Here is a 27834-nt window from a genome sequence, read left to right as displayed (position 1 = left end):
CGGGCCTCACTTCCCTGATGTAAGTAGTTGAGTGTGTTGGCCTGGTCTGATCAGTACCAGCTGTGAGCGCTTTGGTTGTGCACGTCAGATGTTAAGCGAAGGAGAATGGAAGGCGTACTCTAATGCTGGTTTGAAGGTTTGTGAACCAGGACAGAAATGAGACAGCACTTGAAACTGAAGCATGTCTTTCAGTTCTATTAGGCTTCTTTCTGCTCAGTTAAACTACTTGATTGTAGCTTCACTTAATGTCTTTCTCAATCAGACGAGGCTCAGACCAGTGAAAGTAGCTATGTCTAACAAAGAATAAGCAGAATTAATTAAATACTTTTGCTTAATAGAGATTTTTAAAATTATATTTTTGGCTCAAGCATCTTCATGCAATTCTAAGTAAGAATAAAAAAAAAGCATTGCAATATTGGTAACGTATTAGTACTTTTCCTTAGAAATCAATAAGAAACCTATTTCAGGACACTTTTTTTGGTAGGAGTTAAAATGATTTAACCTTTTAAATTTTTTTTTCTTTGAAAGAACATGGGGTTGGTAAAAGCATGGATATTTGTAGTATACTTATATTCAGACTAAATGCCCACAAGGAGATGCCATCTAAAAATCCACTTATAAAAGTGGAATTATATATTCTATATTTTATTACATCTAAACATAAAGTAGGACAAAGTTTGTGGTATGACAAGAACATGCATTTGAGGTGGAGGATAGCAGATGCAAACGCTGAAGATTGCTGCAGGGAGAAAGATGGGTTAGGGCTTTAGTGGCTGGAACATCCCTGAGAGCAAACAGAACAATGGCAGCATTACTCAGAGTAGCCAAAAAGTGGAAACAACCTAAAGTGATGACCCCACTGGTGAATGGAGAAATTAATGTGGTGTAACCATACAATGCGGTATTATTCAGTCATAAAAGGTAATGAAGTACTGATACTTTCTACAGTATGGATGAACCTATGAATGTTATAAGTGAAAGAAGCCAGAAGCAAAAGGTCACATATTGGAAAACTCCATTTGTATGAAATGTGCAAAATAGGAAATCCCTTTGATACAGAAAATAGAATGGAGAATAGAATGGGCATGGAATTTAGTTAGGGATGATTAAAGGTCTGGAATTAGATAATGATGATAATTGAACCACTTCATAAATATAAAGACAACTGGATAGCTTTCAAATGTAAATCTTATGTGATGTAAATTTAACTTCAATTTTAAAATAAAGTGTGTAAGGAAAAATAAGTTAACAGAATTTTGAGATATGAGATGCATATATTGCATTTTTATGGGTTGTCTAGTCTCTCCCTGTAAAACTCTGTATATTAGAAAGCTTCATTTTATTATCCTGTTCTCTTAACATTTCTTTCATATTTTCTTTTTTAAAATTACTTATTTATTTTATTGTTGACAGTATTACAAATGTCCCTCTTTTCCCCCGTTTGTACCCTTCCACTCAGCCAATGCACCACCTCAGGGCTTCACCACACTATTGAGTGTGTCCATGGGCTATGTATATATGCATATAAGTTATCTGGCTAACATATTCCTGCCCCCCCTCCCCAAAATTCACTGCTCTTCTGAGATCTGTCAGTCTATTCCATGCATTAAAGCTTCTGAACCTATTTTGTTCATCAGTTTATTATGTTCATTTTATTCCATATATTAGTGAGATCATGGGATACTTGTATTTCTCAGACTAGCTTATTTCACTTAGCATAATACTCTCCAGGTCCCTCCATGCTGTCTTAAAGGGTAAGAGATCCTTCTTTTTATAGCTGCATAGTATTCCACAGTGTAAATGTACCACTGCTTTTTTAGCCCTCATCTACTGATGGGCACTTGGGCTGTTTCCAGATCTTAGCTATTGTAAATAGCACTGCTCTGAACATATATTCTTTCTGATTAGTGTTTCAGCTTTCTTATAATATATTCCTAGAAGTAGAATCCCTGGGTCAAATGGGAGTTCCATTTTTAATTTTTTGAGAAACTCCATAGTGTTTTTCATAATGGCTGCACCAGTCGACACTCCCAGCAGCAGGGCATGAGGGTTCCCTTTTCTCTACATCCTCGCCAGCACTTGTCATTTGTTGATTTGTGGATGGTAGCCATTCTGACAGGTGTGAGGTGATACCTTATTGTCGTTTTAATTTGCATCTCTCTGATGATTAATGACTTTGAGAATTTTTCCATGTGTCTCTTGGCTATCTGTATATTCAGTTTAGAGAAGTGTCTATTTAGGCCTTTTGCCCATTTTTTAAAAAACGTTTTGCTGCCTTGCATTTTTTATATATATATATATATTATTGGCTTTTTTACAGAGAGGGAGAGGGGGAGAGAGAGAGAGAGAGAGAGAGAGAGAGAGAGAGAGAGAGAGAGAGAGAGCTAGAAACATCGATGAGAGAGAGACATCGGCCAGCTGCTCCTGCACACCCCCTACCAGGGATGTGCTTGCAACCAATGTATATGCCCTTAATCGAAATCAAACCTGGGACCTTTCAGTCCACAGGCTGATGCTCTATCCACTGAGCCAAACCGGTTTGGCTCCATTTTTTAATTGGATTGTTAGTCTTCCTTTTGTTAAGTTGTATGAGTTCCTTATATATCTTGAATATTAACCCTTTATCAGTATATCATTGTCAAATATGTTCTCCCATACAGTAGGCCTCCTTTTCATTTTGTTGATGATTTCTTTTGCTGTGCAGAAACATTTTATTTTCATGTAGTCCCATTTGTTTATATTCTCCATAGTTTCCTTTGCTTTAGGAGATGAATCTGTAAACATACTTCTACAAGAGATAGCTGTGATTTTGCTACCTCTGGTTTCTTCTAGGATCTTTATGGTTTCATGTCTTATATTTCTCTTATTTATTTTGATTTTATTTTTTGTGTGGTGTAAGTTAGTGGTCTAGTTTCTTTCTTTTTTTTTTTTTTTTTTTTTTTTTTTTTTTTTTTTTTTTTTTGCATGTAACCATTCGATTTTCCCACCACTATTTATTGAAGAGACTGTCTTTACTCAATTGTATGTTCCTGCCTCCTTTGTTGAATATTAATTGAGCATAATGGCATGGGTCAATTTCTGGGTTCTTCGCTCTATTCCATTGATCTATATGCCTATTCTTGTGCTAGTACCAGGCTATTTTAATGATAGTGCCTTTGTAGTATGGTTTGATATATAGTATTGTGATCCTGCCAAGTGTGTTCTTCTTTCTCAAGATTTCTATGGCTATTTGGGATCTTTTTTAGTTCCATATAAATTTTTGAAATATTTGTTCTAGATCTTTGAAATATGCAATTGCTATTTTACTAGGAATTACATTGAATATATAGATTGCTTGGATAGTATGGACATTTTAATTTTAACTCTTCTAATACATGAATCCAGTATATGCTTCCATTTGTTTGTACCTTCCTCTATTTCTTTTTGCAATGCTGTATAATTTTCTGAGTACAGGACTTTTACCTCATTGGTTAAGTTTATTCCTAGGAATATATATTTTTTATTTGTTGCAATGGTAAATGGAAATTTGTTAATTTAGTTTCTCTTTTTGTGAGTTCATTATGATGTATAAGAATGCCTTCAATTTCCCTGGCCAGTTGCTCTCAGTGGTTAGAGCATTGGCCCATGGACCAAAGTGTCACAGGTTCGATTACTGGCCAAGGGCACCATAAATAAATAAATAAATAAATAAATAACACAGGTTCGATTACTGGCCAAGGGCACCATAAATAAATAAATAAATAAATAAATAAATAAATAAAGTACCATCAATTTCTGCATGTTAATTTTGTATTTTGTATTCTGCTTCTTTGCCAAATTAATTTATTAAGTCTAGTAGATTTTTTTTGTGGAGTCTAGGTTTTCAATGTAAAGTATCACATCATTTGACATTAATGACAGTTTTTACTTCATATATATAAGTCATGTGTTCTTTTGATTGGAACATTTAATCTATTTACATTTAAGGTTATTATTGGTAGGCACTTATTTATTGCCTATTTTTCTTTATGCCTATATTCTTCTCTCCATTTCATCTTTTTCTAACAGTTGTCTCTTTAACATTTTTTGCAATGCTGACTTGGTGGCAATAAGCTCCTTTAGTTTGTTGTTGTTGTTGTTGTTGTTGTTGTTTATTTGTTTACTTGTTTTTTGTTTTATTATTTTGGTCTGGGAAAAAAACAGAGTTACACTGTAAACTCAAATTTAGTTAAAAGAAAAGTTGAAGTTCTATTTCCCTGTATAAATTCTACCTAACCTATGCTTGTATGCCAATTCTATAATACTTTTTTTAGAGAGTAAATGGGTAAAATTCACTTAGTGGTTGTTTTGGTTATTAACCAAATGTTACTTGATTATTAACATGATTTTTTTTAGCTTCTGTAATAAATTGTACTCCTCAGCAGAGTGGCAAATTGGGGCAAAGCAATAGTAATAAAATGAGAGGTGAAAATTATGGCTTTACTATGAGAAATAACCATAAAATTGCCTCTGTGTTGTACAGAAAAAGTCATACTTTCCTAAAAGGTTTGTTTGGTGTGAGCTATTTTGTATTTAATACTTTAAAAAAGAATGATCTATAAACTACAATAAAAGCATGTCAAACCCTTAATGAATTGTTCCTAATGTCTTGAATTCCATTTTTATTAAAAATAGAATTTTAGTAGAGAGGTTCAAACTTTATCTATCTATCTATCTATCTATCTATCTATCTATCTATCTATCTATCATCTATGGGTCTGTCTGTCTTTCTATCTTGGCCTTTTAGCTATACTCTTTACCAAAAGTTGGATCTGGAAAACTATAATTTGCTAATATTTTCCCTATCATATTTAGTTTAAAGGATAATTATTTAGGAAAATCCAAAAGGGATAAACCAGAAAAATGAAATTGCATTGAACAGACAAACAACCCATTGTTGAACATGGGGGAAAATATTTTATTGTTTTTTCCCACAGAAGTGGTCAAACCCAAATGGCTGAAATTTTAAAATTGGGTATGTGGAATTTCAAAGAGGGATTTTAAAGAAAACTTTGGAAGAACTTATATTGTAGAATGGCTTTAACACCTGAGTTTTGAAAACCTGTGATTCTATTCTAGTAATATTGAATCAAGTCTTGGTAAGCCCCAGAAAACCCAATTATCTCCTTTAATTTTATGGTTCATGGTAGAGAAGAACAATGCTTTATCTAGGGTGAATCAGTCTTTGGGAAACAAAACAAAGCAAAACAAAGGCTCATACTGGGTAAATAATTTAGCTTTTTGTGCAACAATGGTTCAGTATTATAAATTCTAATCTATTATACATGCCAACCCAAAGTAGGGCCTGCATATGAGACCATTCAATAGAGAGAAAATTACTGGCTTAATTATGTATTGTTATTAATTGTTACATATAGGGGCAATGGATGCTCATTTATTAGATGATCTCAGGGGCCATTTCTGTGGCCCTTCTTGGGTCAAAGGCAGTAAGTAGCAAGGCTCAAGGAGAGGACTTGACTGAGAGGTTAATAAAACAAGGTGCTTTTACAAGGGATTTTCAGTAATATGGGAGCCAATTTAATGAGGTACTGGAATGAAATCTTGAAATCATGGTTACAGTTTATTGTTTTAAAATAGAGAGAAAAAAGAAACTGTTCATTTTACCAGTTTTACTATTAAGAGTCTCTTGAAAAGTGCATGAGAAGTTATACATTTCTGGTAAAGGAACTCTTTATTGACCCATACATTTCAAGGGCTATGATTACAGCAACAGTACTGGCTTCAGAAGAGACAGTGCTGAGGCAGATAATACAGCTCATTGAACTATGTGATCCAGCCAATACACACACCTGGTAAAGCTCTTTCTGGGATTATAGATTTGACATTTTGGGCTCACTAGTTAAGAAAAGACTTTTGAGAAAAACAAACAGAAGTTAAAACAAAACCAAATTATTTTTTCTCTTAAAACTATAAAATCACCTTCCAAATCCTAGTGTCTATTCTCTGCCTGTAACTCTTACTAAAGCATTTTCTACAACTACATTGAGCTCATAATATCAAAAGTAGAATAGTAAGTGCTATATGCTCTAATACTATGTACAATAGTAAGTATAACTATTTATAACCAAATTGATTAAATAATAACTTAATTTATACTATTGAGGGATAGCTAATAAAAACACCAAAAATCTGATATATTTTTTTTACTTATAAGTATGTTTCCAACACAACCTGATACTTGATAATCATAAAATAACTATACCTTGTTTTAGAGATATAAAAACTATAATTGCAACAGTGATTATATTTTATAAATCTGAAAATTTAAAAATTACTGAAATAGTAAATTCACCCACTTTGTTGTGATTCATTAAAATCATACCAAATGATATATGAACAAAAGTATAAATTACCATAGACTCACTTAAATTTCAAAATTGTAATTTTCTTTTTGTGCTGGTGAACTTCTTCATATATCAAATATAGTTGATTATACATTTATAAATATGGACCAGTAAGGAGGCAAGAATGAAAAAAATAAATAAAATAAACAGGAAACAAAAAATGATCTTTATATTCTACATATACTCTATAAAGAATCTTAATAAACTTTCTACTAATGAATGCAGTGTATTTGATGAAATTCCCCTTTGGACATTTTTCAGATATTAAACTTTGAAATGACGTATTGTACAAACAAAGGTAGAAGCAATTTTATCCTATTAACAGCTTGAAATTTCACACAATGAAAATGGAAAGAGAAAGCAAAACAAGGTTAAAGCAAAAGCTAATTAGAGTTGGGAGGTTTGCTGGAGTTAATGTCTAGACTTTGGAGGCCTATGTTTGATGATTTATATAACTTGTAGCATAGCCTTAAGATTGACCCACAGTTAAAAAACTTGATGACTAAACCTCTGTCTCTCAGACTGCTACAGACCCACACTGCAATGTCACCACATTGCATAGAAAAAATAATAAAAAATGCAGAATTTATAAATTCTATGTGCTCAGATTGTACTCAAAATTAACATAAGGGAACAAGCTATAGATAGGGAGGAAAAACGGAAGAATAGTCCACCCATGGAACAGCCAGCCTCATGGCATAATCCAGAAATGTTCTCCATTGTGCTTATTGAATTGCTTTATTTGTCAAACTATGGAGTTTGGCACCAATTATAAATTGATTTGGATTGAAACTATCTCCAATAGAATGTAAATTCTCCTGACATAAGCAATAAGATGCTGTTTTTAAATGTTTAAGATCGGATCACTGAAAACAAATTTTAAAAAAAGAAAATGAAATTATGATTTAATAGTAAAGGGAAGAGCCAGCTCTTTTGGATGTTGAAGAGCAAGGATTTAGTGAGTTATATGATAACCTTGGATATTGGAGGCCTGGGAAGGAACTGGAGGATTGAGAAGGGCTGAATGATGTAAGAGAGAGGTCATATGGCAAATATAAAATGATACCCAACAACAAAACTATGTCTATTAACATAGTATGTATTGCCACATACTGATTTGCTATTTCAATTAGGAGGTTCACTTGTAAGTAACCAAAACCATCAGAGAAAATAAACCAGCAACAGGCTGCAGATTGCCTGCCCTTGGCATTCCAAATCTAGAGATGCCATAGAATAAAACAGAAAGTACAAAAATCTGAAGAATTGACACAAATTGTATGAGCAACCACCACCAGAGTGATGGAGAAGGAAGAAGACTAAAGAAGGATGAGGCCAAGTAAAATGAGAAGACTTTATGACATATTGAGGAATCACACTAATTAAAAACTTTCAAGATTTTAAGGAGAAAAGTTTTGATTTCTAGCATACTAAATAAAATACTACTTGAATGATTGGGCAAATATTGCATGCTTAAAGATGGGAAAACAACTTGTAATGATTCAAATCTCATACATTTATCTGTAGATTAAATGCTATGCAGATAAAATTGCAGTTAGGATATTTTGGCAAACTAACAGATTCTGAAATTCAGATAAAGAACTGCAGTTCATAGTATCAAAATTTGTATTGACAAAGAAAATTAAAAGGGATGACTAATTCCACCAGATATTAAGAAAAACAAATAATATAAAAACAAAACTATGAGACTGGCATTAGAAAACATAGACCAGTGAATCACAATAGGTAATTAGCTGCTGATCTGTGTGTATAAAGGAACTTGATTTATGATAAAGGAGGCAACAGAAAGCAATGGAAAAGAGGAATACAGTAATGGTGTCAGATCGATTGACTTACTAAAGATGAAAATAGATCCCTATTCTATTATATATTCAAAGATATACTCAATGGGAATTAATGACCTATTGTGAAAAGCAAACAAACAAAACTAATATATAGATGATAAACAGCTTTATAAATTTAAGATGGGAAACATTTTTTAAACAAGACCCCACAAATTGGCAATTATTAATCGCGGCATTGATAGATTTGATTTAAACAAAATCAATAATGTTTATTCTTCAAAGGCAGACAGATAAAATTTAACAGAAAGATAACAGAGTGAGAAAAAAATGTTTATAATGTCTACAATTGACAAATAAAACCCATATATTTTCCTATAAACAATACAAGAAATAGTTGGGAAACCAAATAGAAAAAATTTCAAAGAATTTTAATAGGTCAATTAAAGAAAAGGGAGCCAAAATGTCTAACAAATATTTGAAGAGGTGGCTGAAACCAATAATTAGATAAATGCAAACCAAAACAATGTGATAATATATACACCTAAGTATGTCAACAATTTGTGAGGTAAGTAACACAAAATGTTGGCCAGGATGTGGAGAAAATGTTTATTAACTTTTGCGTAAAAGTGTAAACTGGTTAAGTGATTCAGAAAAGCAAGCTGGCTGTAGTTATGGTATATGTTCTCTGATCTAAAGAATATGCTCCTGTGTGTGTGTGTGTGTGTGTGTGTGTGTGTAATGATAAATATTTATGTAGTTCCCAGGTATAAGTTTTTTTTTTTTTTTTTTTTTTTTACTACAGCAACAGTATTTTGCTTCCAACCCAGTTTCTGCAAACACAGCATGTGGGTAGAAGCAGGGATGTATGTATCTCTACAGCGGTTTGAAACTACTAGATGTACACACTTTCATTAATAGACCTCAAAGGCAGTGTATTGAGTATAAAGGAAAGGAATAGAATACAATTTATAGCACAATGCCATTAATATAATTTAAAAATACATACAGAAAGAAAACATAATTTTACATAGATAAACCCATGAGCAGACACATAGCAAAGGTTTTTACAGAATGGAGAGGAAAGTGAATGGGAATCATCATGGAAGGGAAAAATTCAAGGAAGGGCTCTTCCATAGGCAGATGATGAGAATGTACCCTGAACTGTGGGATATTCTTAATGAAATCCTCTAACCTTGACAGCACTAGAAGAAGAGGAGAAAGAGAAGGATTTAGTATCCTCTGACCTGATCTGGTAGCTCAAACATGTGAATAGGGCACATTTCTTTTTTCTTATTTCTGACTTTTTTGGTATTAGCTCATTTTGGATCAACTTTCTCTTCCTGTGATCTCATGCTGCCTGCCAGGGGTTCTTGGGCTACATGTTTCTCCTTCATATTCAGCAAAAAAAATCCAACAACAACAGTACTTTGCACTCCTGAGCCATCAAAGCAAGTCCTGGTCTTCTGCATAATTGTGTAGGTCATGTCTGAACCTTGGCTCTTTGGTAGAGCCTGGTGTCTAGCTTCCCAGGCAGACTGTATTGATTCTCTTCCAAGTCCCTTGTTTTGAAGGCTTACATATGCTCCGTTTCCCCTGGAATGGTCTGTGTCAGCTTTTCCTCACTGCTCCAACTCTTAACATCACTCTTCCATTTCTCAAATGTGTGGATGTCAATTTTGAGATTTCTGAAATTTTGGTAGTTTTGTTTATATAATATTTCATGAAGAATTTCTCTGTATGGGAGATTGTTATTTTTTTCTGTATTAATACATAACACCTTTTGATGGAAAGTTAACTCTGGGCTCGGTAGGCAGCTTACAATAAACGTTTGAATTATGACCTATTAAAGAATCGAGAGCTACATGCATATTCAAATAATTCCAAAAGATGACCTAACAACTTGTGAAATATTTTTGACAACTAAGAGCAAAATGCTAAAATTTAAAGAAATGTGGTTTTTAAAACCAATTTACAGGATAATTATAAAATAATTACTATTTAGGTTAAAGAATTCAACTTCCCAGGAAAATTGGCTCACAATAGAATACAGAAAGAAAAGTGTGTATAGGTGTGTGATCTCTCTGTGTTTAACAGGACTATTTACTTCTTTCAAGTGATTCCTGAGTCAAACATATAAAGCCACTGAAAGGGCTTGTGTTACTAATATAGCCAAATATTTATTATCCAAAAGTAAGCCTTACTTTGGAAAAAATTATACTATATTCATAGTCTTCCTTTCCAAATGTTTTAAATGGCTTCTGAATGTGATTTGGCCAAGGCAAATATCAAATTTTGTCATCCAGGAGTGTAATAACTACTGTGTGTGTGTGTGTGTGTGTGTGTGTGTGTGTGTGTGTAATATGAGTCATCTTCTTCCTGCTGCCTACATCACTGTATTTCATGAGGCAGAAAACTGAGACCCAATGGCATTGAAAATGCATGTGCTTGCCCTGGCTGGTGTGGTTCAGTTGGTTGAGTATCATTCTATGCACCATAAAGTCTCAGGATACTTGCCTAGGTTGTGGGTTTGGAGGCAACCAATTGATGTTTCTGTCTCAGCATCAATGTTTCTCCCTTTCTCTCTCCCTCTCCCTTCCTCTCTCTAAAAAAATATCTCTCACATATGATTGTTGGAATCACTACAGTCAAGCACAATGAGAAAAATAATACCTTTATAGACAGGAAAGGACATTTAATTCTCAAATCAGTGCCCTAGAATGGTAGACTTTCAGACATAAGGATGAATCTAGCCCAATACATTACTCATTGTCCTTATTAATTTGCCTTATTACACTAAACAGTGACACTCATCACGTGGTAGACTTTAGGTTATTTTATAAAGTTGATGGGAAAATAGTCTTTTGATTTAAGACTATTCTGAACAATACAACAACTGACATACACATAGTTATTTTGGAGGCAAGTATTTAAGAAGCTCTTTCAAAGAATATTTCTGATTTCTATATTTCACTAATTTTTAAAATAGTTATGTCATTAACTCATAAACCCTAAAATACCTTGCCATTATACCCTCAACGGCATTTTACCATTTCTCCTTGCATTTGTTTTTCCTGTTAGAAAGAATGTTAGTTTTTAGCAAAATTCAACAGAGCACTTGAAATTATTAAATGAAGTAATGTGTATATTTTAATGGAACTCATACTTCCAGAGAAAGTAGAAACAAAAAGATTCATTGCAGCATCAGAAGAATTACAAAGAGAAGGGCTGGATTTGTCTAATGCTTAAAAAATGACTGAAGTAGTAAATAACAGTCAAGCAATCCGAAGAGTTAATGCAGTTTCTGAGACCTTTAATTTACTCTTCAAAAAAGTGCTTTATTCTGGGAAAAATCTGGCACAATTAATTTCATTTTCCATTTGTTCTTAATGTGTAGAATCAGTGAAGATCACAGTGAAAGCATGATTATCTGATATTTATTTTTCTTTCACCGTGTGATTGTCTAACCCTCACTAAAACAGCATTGATCCTCATGTCTACCATCAAGCAGACAAGAGTAAATGTAATGATAAAGAGATTCAAATACTCAATCTCAAAACAAAAGCATTTGGTTATTTCATATATGCTAAACAAATGGAAAGTGGAACTTCGTTAGATTTTAAAAAGTGCAATTCAGCACAATGGAAACAAAAACCGGAAAGGACTTATCCTGGAAACGGAGCAGCCCCACAAAGCCCCTCCCAGACCCCCGAGGGATATTTCTGAGTTCTTCACTGTGAAAACTTGGTGAGGTTCCCAGAGGTAACACTCATGAAAGACTGGATCATCCTCACACTATTTCAGGAATTTATCCTCCTCACACTATTTCACACTGATCCTCCAGCAAGTCACCAAAATTATTATGTGTTTCTACAAGTTATGGCTCCAGTGGCCTCTGCTGCAGATAAGCAAATCTTAGTTTCAACTCTATACCCATCATTCTCTCCAGATTTTAGAGTAGTGGTTTGTTTTGTAACCTTAGCTCTCTGATTGAATTAAAAAATAATTAATTTTCAATTTGTTTAGCATTTTCTTATTGTAAAGATAAGAATGATGATTTCAGCACTGGCTGGTGTGGCTCAGTAGTTGGTCATCATCCCATGCACTGAAAGTTTGCTGGTGCTGGTCAGGGTGCCCATGCCCTGTTGTGGGCTCAATCTCAGATAGGAAGCGTGCAGAAGGCAGCAGATCGATATAGAGCTCTCACTTCGATTTTTCTATCTTCTCCCTTCCTCTCTCTCTAAAAATCAATAAAGGATTCTTAAAAAAAAAGAAAAAAAAAGATGAAGTTCCAGTTATCTCTATGTGGCTCTGTGATAAAAATGTGTGTGTGTGTGTGTGTGTGTGTGTGTGTGTGTGTGTGTATTTGTTAAATAAGTTAATTTTTTTTATTTTAGAATTTCAATAAGATTTTATTACTTTTATGTGTGTAAGATTTTAATTTAGTCAAACTCCAACCATTTTCTGGTTCTTAACATTTCTTTCAATACATTCATAGCCTAATACTTTAAAAGAATGAGTCTTTTTTTTTTTTTCTGGCCACAGAAAATTTTCTTTTCTAAAGCTCACTTTAAAGAAATAGACATCTAGTCCTGGCCAGTGTGCTCATTTGGTTGCACATTATTCTGAAAAGGTTGTGGGCTCAATTCCAGGTAGGCAGCTGATAGATTTTTCTCTCTCTGTCTGCCTCTCCTGTCTCTCTAAAAATCAATTTAAAATATTTTTAAAATAGCTATCTGAAATTTCACCCTCTCTAGCCACACAAAATGAATGAGTGTGCTTTTGTAAAATAATTGAAGTTTTCTGAAATGCAAAACATTGTTATTGTGTTACATGAAATCTTACCACCCAAAATAATTTTTTAGGATACCAATAAACTCAATATAAGGACCAATGAAAAAGCATGGCTACCCACAAGTATGTCATACATTATGTATTTGATACTGTACGTAGGAGACATCTGGAATAAATAAACTAAAATTGGCCACTGAATTAAGGTGTAAGAATAAATTCAAAGGAAACAGTTTCTACATAAATTGTAAGGTGAGGAAAAGAGAAACAAAAGCCAAGAAAGGACTAATTCTTCAGCCAAAATCTATGAGTCTTGCCAAAAGTATAGGGGGTGAGGGAGTCTGAAGGAGGCATATATCATCCATACATATTTCCTTAAACCCTTACTCACAGACACAAATTAAAAGGCCTACACATTTCTTGTTGGCAACAGCAAAGATATCTAATCCATTGGCATACATTGCTAACTGTTCCAAATTTACATTTCCATGTGAAGCTACAGAACAGGCACAGTATGTGTGTTTGGATTATATTAAACCTGGCTTTTTATAATGTAAGCTCTCTCTGCAAACACAGTCCCCACCACTTGTTGATTTTTCTGGTTGTTCCAGTGCAGAGCTATGGTTTCTGCAAATGGGCCAAAGGAGTATACATCCAATATGGGGAGGGGAGGGGAAACAAAGAAGAAATTGGGAAATTGATAGAATGATAATGTGGCCTGTGTGTAGCATTGACCTAGGAAGTTTTGCTCCAGTATAACTCTCCCATATATTTGCTTTTATTTTCCTAAAAATTAAGGCAGTGTAAGCCAATGCCTGGTCAATATAGGCCACACATGGAATTGTTGAAACTGTGAAAACCTCAGCTGACTGAATCCAGAGGGCTATACTTGGTGACAGGAAGTAGAGTGTGATGCTTTCTGCTTAGTTTATATGGAGGCAGAGAAGGGGATAACATGCTAATGCAGATTCAAGGAGGAATCAATCAACCTGCCAAAATCTATGACGTTTGTTGAAAACCCTCCAGATTACCTTTAGTAGAACAGAAAAATAGAAAGCCTAAGTTATAATGAAACAAAAACAGAAAGAGACAGAGAGAAAATATGAGATACCAGGTGTTGTGATGTTGGTAACTTTCAAAATTCTTCATCGTAAAGTAGCATAAATTTGTGTGCATTAATGGTTTTTACTTCACTTTAGTATTGTCAAATTGTTATTGGTTCAGATTAAAAAAAAAGTCCATACGTCTATGGGGTCAGTCAGTGTTATATCAGAAAAGCCATACTTCAGAGGCCTCTACATGAGCTTCATCTATCTTTATATTTAATGAAACACCAGATGAGTGACTAATTTGCATAATTAATGTCAGAAATGGATTTTCATCGGTGAATTTAGTGGTTTGTTAATTAGCATAATGGATATTAGAAATGGGTTCTCAATTGTGAAGTTAGTAGAACTCAAGATCTGTAGACTGGTTGAACTATTTTGGAACACTTGCATGAAATGCGGAATTAGAATCTATGAGATCTGTCACCTGTACCCTTTGGGATGTGTCTTATCAGCAGTACTTGTTATAACAAAATACCATATATTGAGTGCTAAAATAACAGGCATTGTCACATTTCTGAAGGCTGGAAAGTCCAAGATCAAGGTGCTGTCTGATTAGGTTCTTGGTGAGGGCTCTTTTCCTGGCTTGTAGACAGTTGCCTTCTATGTCCTTATACAGCCCTTCCTGAGTGGCTGTGCATGGAAAGAAATATCTCTGTATTCATTTTCTTTTAAGGCACTAACCCTATAATGAGGGTCACATCCTCATGACCTAATCCAAACCTATTTAACTCCCAAATATTCCATCTCCAAAGACCATCACCCTGGGGATTGGGGCTTCAAGCTAAAAATTTGGGGAAGAGGACACAAACTCAGCCTATAATAGGATGGAATCTAAAACCAGATTGCTATGTGTTTAGGTAATAGAATTTCTTATTCCTAATGATACTAATTTATAAAGATAATAAGATGTGCCTCTGAAATGCTATTGTGTCTGTTTCTGGTGAATGGTTCATGTAAGGTATATTATGTGTTAAAAACACAGTGAGCTGGGTCTTTATCAAATTTCAGTTACTTTGCACTAATTGTTTTATGTCACCCCACTAATACATGTTTAATGTATGTATGTGTTTATAAAAATAGAATTTGACTTGAGGCCTATTTTTATTACAACTGATAACAAAGTTATGAAGGAGCAACAAACACTATTCGCATCACAGTTTTCATCTTTTTCTATTAAAAGAAGCTTAGAGTTGAGCAGGACTACTTGGTTACATCAGTTCAGGAGAGTTTGCAATCATGTGCTAGAGAGGAGTAAACATCTTCTGTTCCAGCACTGCAGCATCCTATATAGCGCTAGAAACATTATGTTCAGTAAGACTATCTATCTGCTACCCTGATGGCCTAACACTGTTGTAAGTTTTACATAACTGTTATGTTTCTATTCCTGCTTTTTAGAGGAATAAACCAAAGTAGCTTGCCCAATTCTAACAAGTGCTAAGGGATAGAGCAAGTCATTGGTTTCAAATGCCATACTTTTTAACATTGCTTTTGTTCTTTTTTTAAGTCATGGGTCTACACGGTAAATAGAAAAAGGTTCCAATAAATGACACAGCCAAAGGAGAAGTTTTGTGGATAAAAGACACACATATCCCTTAACCTCAGGCACCTGACAGTGTCTCTATAAATACCAGTTGCTGCTTGACATTAAGTTAAATATTTAGTAAGCACTGGAATTCATTCCATCGAGTGGGCTCTATCATTCTTGACATTTTTTGTTGTTGTAAAATCTTGAGTAGAAATAATTCTTTTAGGAAACACAATGTGAACAAGCTGGGGCTGCCTGAAATTTATAGTCAAGATGATGTCTCTCGAAGTTGGTAAGAAGCACTTCTTAGCAAATGCTGACTTACCATGCCTTACTTTTTATAGGTTGCAATACATTATACAACTGCATCACTTTTAACTGGGAATCACTTGATTTTGAAATAAAAGTCACATGTTTACACATACATGCCACACTTATGCACACACACTCCACACTCATCAATAAAGATATAAAGTCCATATCAACTTAACTCCATGCAGCCCCAAATTAAATGTTTTCAGCTTTATAAACAGTAAGATTCACAGTCAGTTCCATGAAACAATAGTTTCACCTGGGCTAGAGACTGCGCAGCTTTCTCCTCTCCTCCAGCTGTAACTATTTCCCTTTCTTGGATCCCCTCTCCTCCCTCCTAGGAGAAGCACCTTATGTAATACACTGAGAGCAGAGTGCAGTGCTCTTGTGAACGCTGAAAAGAACTTGGAGGTACTTACTGAGGACACGAGCTGGACCGGGAAGCTCCACAAATGCCGGTGACAGAGAGGATACTTCAAACAGGTAAGTTGCATTAATGCTTTCAAATTTGTCCTTGGGAATACACTCATCTGAAACAATGATTGCAGAGACAAATCAGATAAATGCTGCTTTCAGAGCTAAATGAATGTTCCAAGAGAACAGCTCTGATAGGAATACATTTGAAGAGTCTGGAGAGGAATTTTATGGAAAACAAATTGGGTGCTCAGTGTATTTGAAAAAAAAAAAGTAGAAAAAAAAAGCATGAAATTATTTTAAAGGCTATTTGAGCATGCCACAAATTATACTTACACAATATGTTTTATACATGAATTTTATATATAACCAAGACTGATTGATTAGAGATTTTATATACAGGATGTATTCCTAAATTGGGAATCTCTGTTCAATAAACCTACACAAATATTATTCTGATTTCCTATAAAATTTACTTACACAATGTTTATATAATTCCAACACTAAATGCACATTTAAAATATGAATTCAACCAAATGACTGACATGAATTTAGGATATATACATTAAATTTGAAAACCAAAAAAATTACTGATCCTCTGAATAGCATTCTCTGAAAGGGCTCTGTTTCCTCTGTATATACCGTATTTTTCGGACCATAAGACGCACCGGACCATAAGACGCACCAGTTTTTAGAGAAGGGAAATGAAGAAAAAAAGATTCTGAAACAAATAGTGTCCTAAAATATTTTATGTGCATTAAAACCCAACATCACAGTCATAAACACATGTAATCAACCCTGTAAAGCAAACAGCAGCATTTAGAACCATTTTAGAGCCGGGCAAGCACACAGAGACCACACAGAGCCGGGCAAGTAAAAAAACTTTTTTTTTACAGTATATGTGTAGGCTATATTTGGACCATAAGACGCAGGGACTTTTTCCTCCCACTTCTGGGGGGGAAAAAGTGCGTCTTATGGTCCGAAAAATACGGTAGGTCTCTGGTAGATAGATATTTAGAGCTTATGTGACTTATCTGCATGTTACCATCAACACGGAGGCTGCCAAGTTCTTTTTCATCCCACTGTGACTGGGAATGAGGAATACAGGGAAGGACAAAGGTAGGTTTATAGTTGTGAATACATGAAACAGGGTTTATCCATTTTTTATTGTTTATTCTGTTATTTGTCATACAAACCACCATAAACCTACTTTTGACCCACCCCGTATAATCAAGGATGAACCCTGATGGAAGAAGTAGGTCTGGACAATGAAAATGATGCATTTTCCCTCTAAATTTTCTTTAAAGGAAAGCACCTGATACTTATTTTTGTTGGTCATCAATCTAACTCACCTCACAACCTCAGGTGCTATCACGTTCTTATTCGATTCCCACATGAGGAGACACACATCAGTTTTCTTTATTATGTGCCTTTTCTCTTGGATCTGAGGAAGCATTCCCTAGGACTGTGGTGCAGCTTGTGAGCCACATGCGGCTCTTTGGCCCCTTGAGTGTGGCTCTTCCACAAAATGCCACGGCCTAGGCGAGTCTATTTTGAAGAAGTGGCATTAGAAAAAGTTTAAGTTTAAAAAATTTGGCTCTAAAAAGAAATCTCAAGTGTTGTACTGTTGATATTTGGCTCTGTTGACTAATGAGTTTGCCGACCACTGCCTAGGACTGTATCAGAGAAAAAACTCTAGTGGTCTCACTCTAAGAAATCATTGGGTCCCACAGCTGGGATTGTTTTGGGAATATCGTCAGTGCCTGGTTTTGCTCCATCACAGGCTGGTTCAATGCCTGTTCATTCATGGGGGTGCTACTCTGATGAATATTAGGGTATCTCTTGATAGCCTCCTTGCTCAAAACCAGACCAAAATTCCACTATAATTTTTAAACATTCTTACCAGCAGCTCACCGCATTCTTATTTAATTAGGATAGTAGAGAGAAAATTGGCTTTTTGGCCAGGTCAAGTATACCAATGAGTGTTATTTCAGTTTTGATAATTGATGGAATCAGTTAAGAATTGAAGATTCTTATGAGGATACTAATTTATTTTCATCCACAACAATTTAGCACATCAAATAAAGAAGACAACTGTAAGTAAAAATTTAAATAAAATTTTAGTCACATATTTTGATATTAAATGTACTTAACTGATGCTATTTCCAAATATGTGGATAATTGATGTGTAATAACAATCAAGTATGTAGATTTCTGATTAGCAACAGTATATAGGGACTCTGAGGACACTATTACCAGTATAATATCTCTACTTGAAGATGCCTGTTGTTCTGTCTAAAATGAATATGTAATAATAAATTGTAGTTAAAATAGTGTATTAATTTCTTTAGGGAAAAAGATTTTTATTATTAACTGGTTCAGGATTATTTCCTATGAGGGCCAGTTTAATACAAAGTAGGCAAATGCAAGGTGTTGGAGTTGCTTTATTATATTAGAATCAAGAAATTAAGGCTAAATTTCAAGATGTGTCATATTAAGTTTGATGGATAAATTCTTGCTAGGTAACTTCCAGAATTATCACCCAAAATATAATTTGAAATATAAACTTATAATAATGTACTGATGTTATAGAAAGTAGATTATTTTCTCATATCAGTTATCATCATAAAAATTATAACCATTCGCGCCATCAATAGGAAATTGTTGCCAAAAGCATGCTTTTCTCTTTTTTGTCAATCCTTTTTTTTAAAAAAAACACACATATCTTAGTTGTACAACATGATGACTTCATATACATGTATACAGTGGAATGATTAGTACTGTTTTTTTTGTTGTTGTTATTTTTGTTTTTTTAATATATTTTATTGATTTTCCACAGAGAGAAAGGGAGAGAGATAGAGAGCTAGAAACATCAATGAGAGAGAAACATCGACCAGCTGCCTCTTACACACCCCCTATCAGGGATGTGCCCACAACCAACGTACATGCCCCTGACAGGAATCGAACCTGGGACCTTTCAGTCCGCAGACCGACCCTCTACCATTGAGCCAAACCGGTTTCGGCATGATTAGTACTGTAAAGCTAACTGACATATCATTTCCTTCATAGTTATCATTTATGTGTGTGTGATGAGAGCATCTGAATTTACTTGACTTGCATACTTACAGTAATCAATAGAGTATTATTAGCGATAGCCATCATGTGGTACATTAGATCTCTAGACTTATTGATGCTACATAATTCTAACTTCACACCAACATCTCTACATTTTCTCTACCCATCTAGACCCTGATAATCACCATTCTATTCTCTTCTTCTGTTAATTCAACTTTTTATTCTTTTTTAAATTCTACATATAAGTGATATCATTACACTTAGCATAATGTCCTTCAAGTTCACGCATGTTGCCACTAATGGTAGGAGTGCCTTTTTTTAAAAAGCAAAATAATATTCTTTTGTATATTCTTGTGATTGTGTTAAGTTAAGATTGGTTAAGCAGAGTTCTGGGGTATCTATAGTGAGCCACAATGCAACAAAAGACTGTACACTAAAGTGAAGAAGAGACGTTTATTACTCATAGGTCCTAAGGAAAGGACAGCACACTTTGAGGGACCACATGGAGAAGCCAAGGCAGGGTGCCGACAGAAAGTGTGCAGAAAAACCTGGGCATGTGCCTTTAATAGTGTTCTCAAGTGGAGTGCTTTGGGGTTTCAGGGATAAGGCCAGATTAGTCAGATCAAACCAAAAAGAATGGGGTGTTGGTAAGGCTGTTAGTGTTTTTTTCTAAGACCTACGAGAGGAAGGCCCTGGGAGGAGGAGAGTGCTTATCATACGAATTGTTGGGGAAGTCATATCAGGAATTTACATTTATTTATTTGTGACCATATTTTAGGGCTTGAACTCACGGGAAGAGCTAGAGTTAATCTGAGGCCCCTGCAGTCTGCTTGGTTACACAAAATGAATGCCGAGGAATCAATATTATGAAGTAGTTTGGTTAAATTCACTCTCCATTGATAGATGATAGATAGATTAATAGGTAGATAGATGATAGATAGATAGATAGATAGATAGATAGATAGATAGATAACATTTGCTTTATCAATCCATCTATTAACAGGTATCATATTTTTGCCTATTTTGAATAATGCAACATCTCTTTAAGGTTAGTGATTTGCTTTGCTTTGTATATATACCTGGAATTGGGATTATGAGAACATATTTCCTAATATCACATTATATTTCAAATCTATAATAATTAGAATAGTACAGCACCAGCATAAAAACAGATATACACACCAATGGATATAGGCACCAAGAATTCACAATGGGGAAAGTCTCTATAACAAATGGTGATGGGAAAACTGGATATCCACATGCAAAAGAATGAAACTGGACCCTTATTATATGCCATGTAAAAAAATCAGTTCAAAATGAAAGTCTTAAAACTGAAACTCCTAGAAGAAAACATAGCAGGAGATGTCTTGCTATTCTTCTTAGCAATGAATTTTTGGATTTGACACCAAAATCAAAAGTAAATAAGTGGGACTACATCAAACTAAAAAGTTTCTTCACAGCAAAGGAAACATTCAAAAATTTAAAAAGGCAATTAATTTATGGAATAGAATAAAATATTACCATATATTTGATAAAGAGTTAATATCCAAAATATATAAGGAACTTATATAACTCAGTAGCAAGCCCCACCCCCCCAATAAACTGATTAAAAATGGCAAAGGACCTGAATAGACATTTTTCTAAAGGAAACATAAATGGCCAAGAAATATATGAAAAGATACTCAACATCACTGATCATTAGGAAACACAAATAAAAATCATACACACTGAATTATATAAAACTATAAACTGAAAATACAAAGCTTTAAGGAAGGGTGTCCATTTTCCTTGAATTACCCATGTAATTCCCTTTTCTCTCCTTGTTGACACTTCTGTCTTGCAAATTCAATTAACTGTCTTGGTTTTTTTTTTTACTCTCCTAAATTCCTTCTTCCTATTAGATAGTCTTGTGAAAATCCAATCTTTCAAGATAATAAATTTGATAATCCTCTGAGGCATCTTGTCATTTGCAGCTCATTTTTTTTTGGTCTTTGTCAATTATTATCAATTTTAGGAACTGTGATATATTTTTGACATAGCAGGAGATGCCCTTAATTCAGTTAACCTAGGCTATGTACAATTAGATAACACACAGAGCAGTACTGGTGCTGAGTAGCCACTTTCTTTCCTATATGTGTTCATGATCCTTGCAGCATTATAGAGTAGTGAATCCTGGCAGTTCTGTTTGGCCATGTGAATTCTAATTGCCCAAGTACTTATTATGTTATTACCATAGAGTGAATTCCAGAGATTTATACTATTGCTTACTACTTTCCCATCTCACCCAATAATTTAAAAGGATACAATTATCTAATTAAAGTAAAGTACAACTATTTGACAACTATTGTGTAATAGTTGTCAAAATTATAGTTGTTCCTTAGGTATTGACTATTTACTCTTGATCAACTTCAGAAATCGTTCACCTTTATAAAATGACTAGAGGCTCGATGCATGAGGGTTGGGCATGGTGTTCCTCAGATCAGCCTACACCCTCTCCAATCTTGGACATCCCTCTCTCAATCCAAGATTGCTGGCTCCCAACTGCTCACCTGCCTGCTTTCCTGATTGCTCCTAATCACTTCTGCCTGCCAGCCTGATCACCCCCTAACCACTGCCCTGCCAGCCTGATTGCCCCTAACTATCCTCCCATGAAGGCCTGGGTTCCCCCCAACTGCCCTTCCCTGCAGGCCCGGTCACCCCCAACTTCCCTCCTTTGCTGGCCTGGTTATCTTTAACTGCCCTCCCCTGCAGGCTTGATCACCCCCAACTGCCCTTCCCTGCTGGCCATCTTGTGGTGGCCATCTTGTAGTAGCCATCTTGTGTCCACATGGGGGCAGGATTTTTGACCACATGGGGGCAGCAATCTTGTGTGTTGGAGTGATGGTCAACTTGCATATTACTCTTTTATTAGATAGAATAGGTTTTGATAGACAGGACAGTAAATAATATGCACTTGGAATCAGTCTCAAGAAGAATATATGGTGGGCTGTAGGAAATGAACTGTTCCATAGTTTTCTAATCATTCATTTACAGTAGAAAAACAATGTACCATTTATGTTATTTTCTCTTTAACTTTAATCAGGCCTGAATTACTGCCAATAGCTTTACCCAGGACCACATTCTGACATTATGGTGTTCATTTCTCTTATTACTTTCTTTTCTTTTGTTTTTTGTCAAACCCAGGAAATTAACATTGTTACCAGAAATCCAGATGCACATTGTAATCAGAGTTATTTTCTAGATATAAAAGGTATTTCTTCACTTTGCCTTCTTGAACTTTGAATATTTCAAGTTTTCACCTCTGGTACATGTGAGATGGTCCTTAGTAAATTGCAGTAAATTATCCAGACCCCATGTTTCATTATAACTTACATATTGCACTTGTAAGATCGGTATTAATCCAAAATGACTTGCCTCTTGCAGTCCCCACAGACTGTCTCGCCTTCTTTGAATATATAATTCAATCTCTGTAAGAGAAGTTATGGTTTCAATTAACAATTACCATGGTAAAAGCTAGAAATAAGGAGAAAATATAAAGAAATAGCCCCAATATGGAAAAGAAAAAGTAAGTTAAAGAGGTCATAAACTATTTTTCAAGCACTATATTGGCTTTTTGTGCTCCCCTAATGTAACAAAACAAACAAAAAAGAAATAGCAAAAAACAAGGGAAATCTATAAGCTTTGTTGACTTTTTCATTTCACTCAAATTACAGAATGAAAGATGCATTTAAATAATTGCACTTTCACTTATTGGTTACAGTCTCAGTTTTAAATGTCACTCTTAGGGATGGTATTTTGTTTTTATCAGCTATAAAAATCATAGATTACATCAAACTGGAGGTGCTTAAAACAAGATTCCATGGGGTCAAAGAAACCACGTATCTCTTTTCAGATTCATGCAAACCACTGTCTGTGAAATAATTTACATTCTAAATAAAGCTTTCCAAGGAATTCAGGTCTGGGTCATGGAGTCTCATAGCCCCAGTGGTAAGGATTCAGAATATCCACTTCAAAAAGTTGCTCCATGAGGACCAAAATTAGTAAGTCTGAGGAATGCTCCAGTTCCAAACTGAAATCCAGGAAATGCAATCCAACAGGACTTCCTGTGCCAAGGGCTTAGTCACCAGAAAAAAAATCACTGCTTCTTAAGAATCCACCAGCCAGCCTGTGCCAACCTCCTTTAACAACGTAGAGAAGGGCTCAGATCTGGGTGGATTTGTTATGCCTCTATCCATGGAAAACTGGTTCAGCAGTAGGGTGAAGTTCTGGTTGGGCAATGAGGATCCTAAGTGTTGCAATTTATAGCAGGGTTTTATAATCATAGCAGCAATAAAAAGAGATGAGAAGGAGCCTGCACTGTAGGGAGAAAGGCACTAGAACTAAAGTAAAACTTGGCATATAAAACAGATGATTCTCTCACAGGTCAATACCACAGATGGCTCTTGACCAAGTGTTTACAACTGCCCATTTCTTACACTCTGCCTTGGCTTAACCAAACTGTAGTCAGACATTTTTCATCCCCACAGGCTCCAGAACTTGGTTTGCCCTCAAGGCTGAGCCAGCTCTAAAATGCAGAACATCTCCCCTTAGCAGCTCATCCTGAGAATCAGCTGACCAAGGCAGGACCCATTTCCCATCTGACTTCCTGTCATGCCATCTGCTTATTCCCTCACTTGCTCAATTTTCTGTTAATAGATCCTGCTAGCCCCACTATCCCTCCCGATAAAAGAAAGGCCTTTTTATTTTCCTGTTTAATTTTTTTAAACCACTTTATTGAGGCATGATTGACATTTGTTAGATTTCTGAAACACTTGCAGATTCCAAGGTTGGAATGTTTTTCTTATTGCAATACATTTTTCAATAAAATTTCTTTTTGAATAAAATCTCTCTCCTTATCTAAGTCCAGATTTGCTTTTATCTGACATCCTAAAGATGGAAAATGTGTTATTTTGCTTAAGAAGTAACTCAGTTCTACCTGAGTAGTTCTGTCTGTTTCTCTTAACATTTATGCCTATTTCATTTTCTCTGGTTTTCCAATGTTGGAGGCTGAATTCTCTTTTATCTTCTGTCAATCATTTTTTTTAATGTATTATTCCTTTATTTTGGCTGGTTTGGCTTTCTTGAGTAATTTATATTGCATCAGGAGAAATCTTCAAGTAAGTTGAGATCCAACCCTTCTCCCGAGTCTGGTCATTTATGTGATGCCAAAATCAAGGTTTTGAGGACATAAGCTTAGAGATATTTGAAGGGAGGCAAAAACAATTCAATGAAAGAAGTTCATCAGCAGAAGATTCTGTTTTGTAAATGACCTTCTTTGAATTTTCAAGTATTATGACCTTGAAAATGTCACGTAATCCTTCTAAACTGTCATAGAATGGGAATAAGAATAGCTGTGTGTTAAGGGTTTTATGCAGATTAAATGGGGAAAAATTGGTATCAAACCTACCATGTGCCTACTACTAAGAGATGCCCAAGCAGTGACATATATTTTTTTCAGTCACCAAATCCTCTTGACTCAGTGCCTTAAATATCACTCTAAGCAGTCCTCTCCATTTCCCCTGCAATTCCCCTCTACTAGATGGAGGTAAGTTCCGAAAGGCCATAACTTATTTGTCTTTTTGAATCCCAGGCCCTGGTTCAGAGAAATCACCTAAAGAATGCTTGTTGAATGAACTTGTATGCATGTCTATAACCAAAAACTAGAGATCGGAGGTTCATTTTTTTCTGATATCAAACAGGTTTTCCCGGAGTCCCCTCGGTTTACTTGCAGAGATACCATAAATACATTAGGAAGGGAGTTTAACTAGATATCCTCTAGCCTAAGCTTTCAAGGCTATGATTGTCCAATACTTTAGAAATATGTGCTCAGCTCATTTGTAACAATGTTCTATATTTTCTTAGTCCTAAGCATCTATATAATGGCTCATATGTGATGCTAAGAAGGCAGATGAAAAAATGAAGGGAAAAAAACAAACAAAAAAAAATACTGTCATGCATCCAGATATTGTGCATACTTGGTACCAAACATCTGGGTGTTTAGAAACACTGCCTGATTATTTCACTTCTCACCTGGATATTTGATATTGTAGAGATTGAGCAAATAGCAAGCAGACACCCTGGCAGAGCATACACCAAGACATATGGACGTGGGTGATAGTGCCTTAGCATTCAAGCTGTTTGCCACAGAGGGAGAAGTTCACAATGGTATTTTGATTAAGATGACAGATTCTATTGTTTAAGGATTTTTCCCTCACAACAGAGGCTCTTAGTCATGTTGTGGGTTATAAAAATCTTTGGATTTCTGTGTTATATCCTTGCAGGTATATATTCAGTGTTGGGGCCATTTAAGCATTCTAGCAAGGGGTATGTTTAAGATGCTAGGAATCAGGAAGAACTGGATAACCCAGTACTCACACTGAGTCAGTTTTGCTGAATGACTTGTTCTTGTTTCCATTTTCAAGGCAATGTATTTTGGCCTTGCCTGCAGTTTTATTATAACTAAATCTCTATAATGACATCATTAACTCTATTAATTAGTCTTTGCCTTAGACTTTGGAAACTAATAATTGGATTTCTTCTTTTTTCCCAAAACTCCTGAGGTCTTAGGAAAAAAGTTCCCTAGGCCTGTGTTTCTTATTTCCTCCCCTATGCTACAAATTCTGCATCTGTTCTACTAACTGTGCCCCTGCCATCACCCATGACATCCTAGCTTAGATGCTGTATTAGTCAGAACATGTTAGATGCTGCTGCTATGATAAATGAGTTCACAATTTCAGTGGGTTAAAACAAAGTCTGCCTATTCACAGTACCTATTACAAATATAGGAAAATCTCCAGGACAGCTGTCTTCTTTCACATTATGGCTTATCTGTACTAGTGAATGCTTCTGAGATCACACAGAATCAGTGTAGGCTGGATGGTTCAGTGGCAGCAATTAAACACTTGCAAATATGTCACTTTAGCTAACACTCTACTCAGGTTTCTGGCTTACCCCCGAGATGCAGAGAGCTAGATAAAGGGTTTCCTCATCCTTACAATAGAATCAGTCACACTTAGCCCAGTCATGGTGTCTCAGTGGTTGAATGTCAACCTATGAACCAGGAGGTCAGGGTTTGGTTCCAAGTCAGGGCACATGCCTGGGTTGCAGGCTTAATCCTCAGTGTGGAGTGTACAGGTGGTAGCCAGCCAATGATTCTCTATCATCATTGATGTTTCTATCCCCCCCTCTCTCTCCCTTCCTCTCTGAAATCAATAAAAATATATTTTTTTAAAAAAAGAATTAATTACACTAACTCCAATCCTATCCCTTCTTTTAACCCACTGGAGAGGTCATCACTAAGTAACCCCAACTCTGAGGAGAAATGCAAGGAAGAATGATGCAAGCACACACTGAGCTGGGGAAGAAACCAGTAAGAAACTGCTAAAGGTTTAGCTACAACAGTTGAAAAATTTATAAAAAGTGACATTCGAGCTGATCCAGTGGTGTAAAACTCCGGGGGCCTCAGAAATTGAGGGAGTTTGCGTCTTCTTGCATGCTCTTCCTCCATGAAAACCACTAAGCACTCAGAGAAAAGACTGAAAAGAGAGAAGTATTTGTGGTGATATAAACTAGAGAAAGGGAATAGCAGCTAAGCAGCTTTGATGGACTGATTTCCATATCTCCACTATTGAACAAAAGCCCACATACGTTGGAGAAGACCAACAAGCACTTTTGCACTTAGAGCTGGGAGGAGGAGAACCCTTTTTGGAAAAAGGGTGGATTTATGAGCAGATCTCATAAACAAAGGTAAGGGTTGGGCAGTATAACCAAGGCCACACTCGACTAAAACTTACTCAAAACAACCAAGACTCTATTCCTCCCCTGTAACACCCTTCACCAGGATAACACATTTGAATAACAAATAAAGGCAGAGTATTTCTCAAAGAGGGCATGGAGAAAAACAGCAGAGACCTTCTCTGAGGCAAAATATGACAGAACACCAAACAATCATGATCAAACACTTTCTGTGCTATTATAAACACACATTATGGCTACAGGAATTCGAAGCCCAACTTGTACTGAGGTAACCACCACTACAACAAATATCAAACCTAGCCCAGCTCCTCACTAGATTAATTCAACCTCCTTGATGAAAGACGTAGGAGAAGGAAAAGTTTGTTCAGGCATAAAATATATTTATAGCAGGTCAACTATCCTACACGAGATGTCTGACTTTCAACAAAAAATATATGAGGCATATAAATAGGCAAGGGGAAAAAATCCTTAAGAGAGACAAAGCTATTATCAGAACCAGATTTGGATATTGCACAGATGCTGAAGCTATGTGATAGGGAACATAAATTACGATGATGAGCATGTTAAAAATTCTTATGGAAAAGGTAGATAAAATGCAAGATCTGATAGGTAATTTCAGTAAAGAGATGAAA

Source organism: Pipistrellus hanaki (assembly GCF_964339955.1).
Source record: "Pipistrellus hanaki genome assembly, chromosome: 11".
Classification (NCBI taxonomy): Eukaryota; Metazoa; Chordata; class Mammalia; order Chiroptera; family Vespertilionidae; genus Pipistrellus; species Pipistrellus hanaki.
This window is presented reverse-complemented; position numbering follows the sequence as displayed.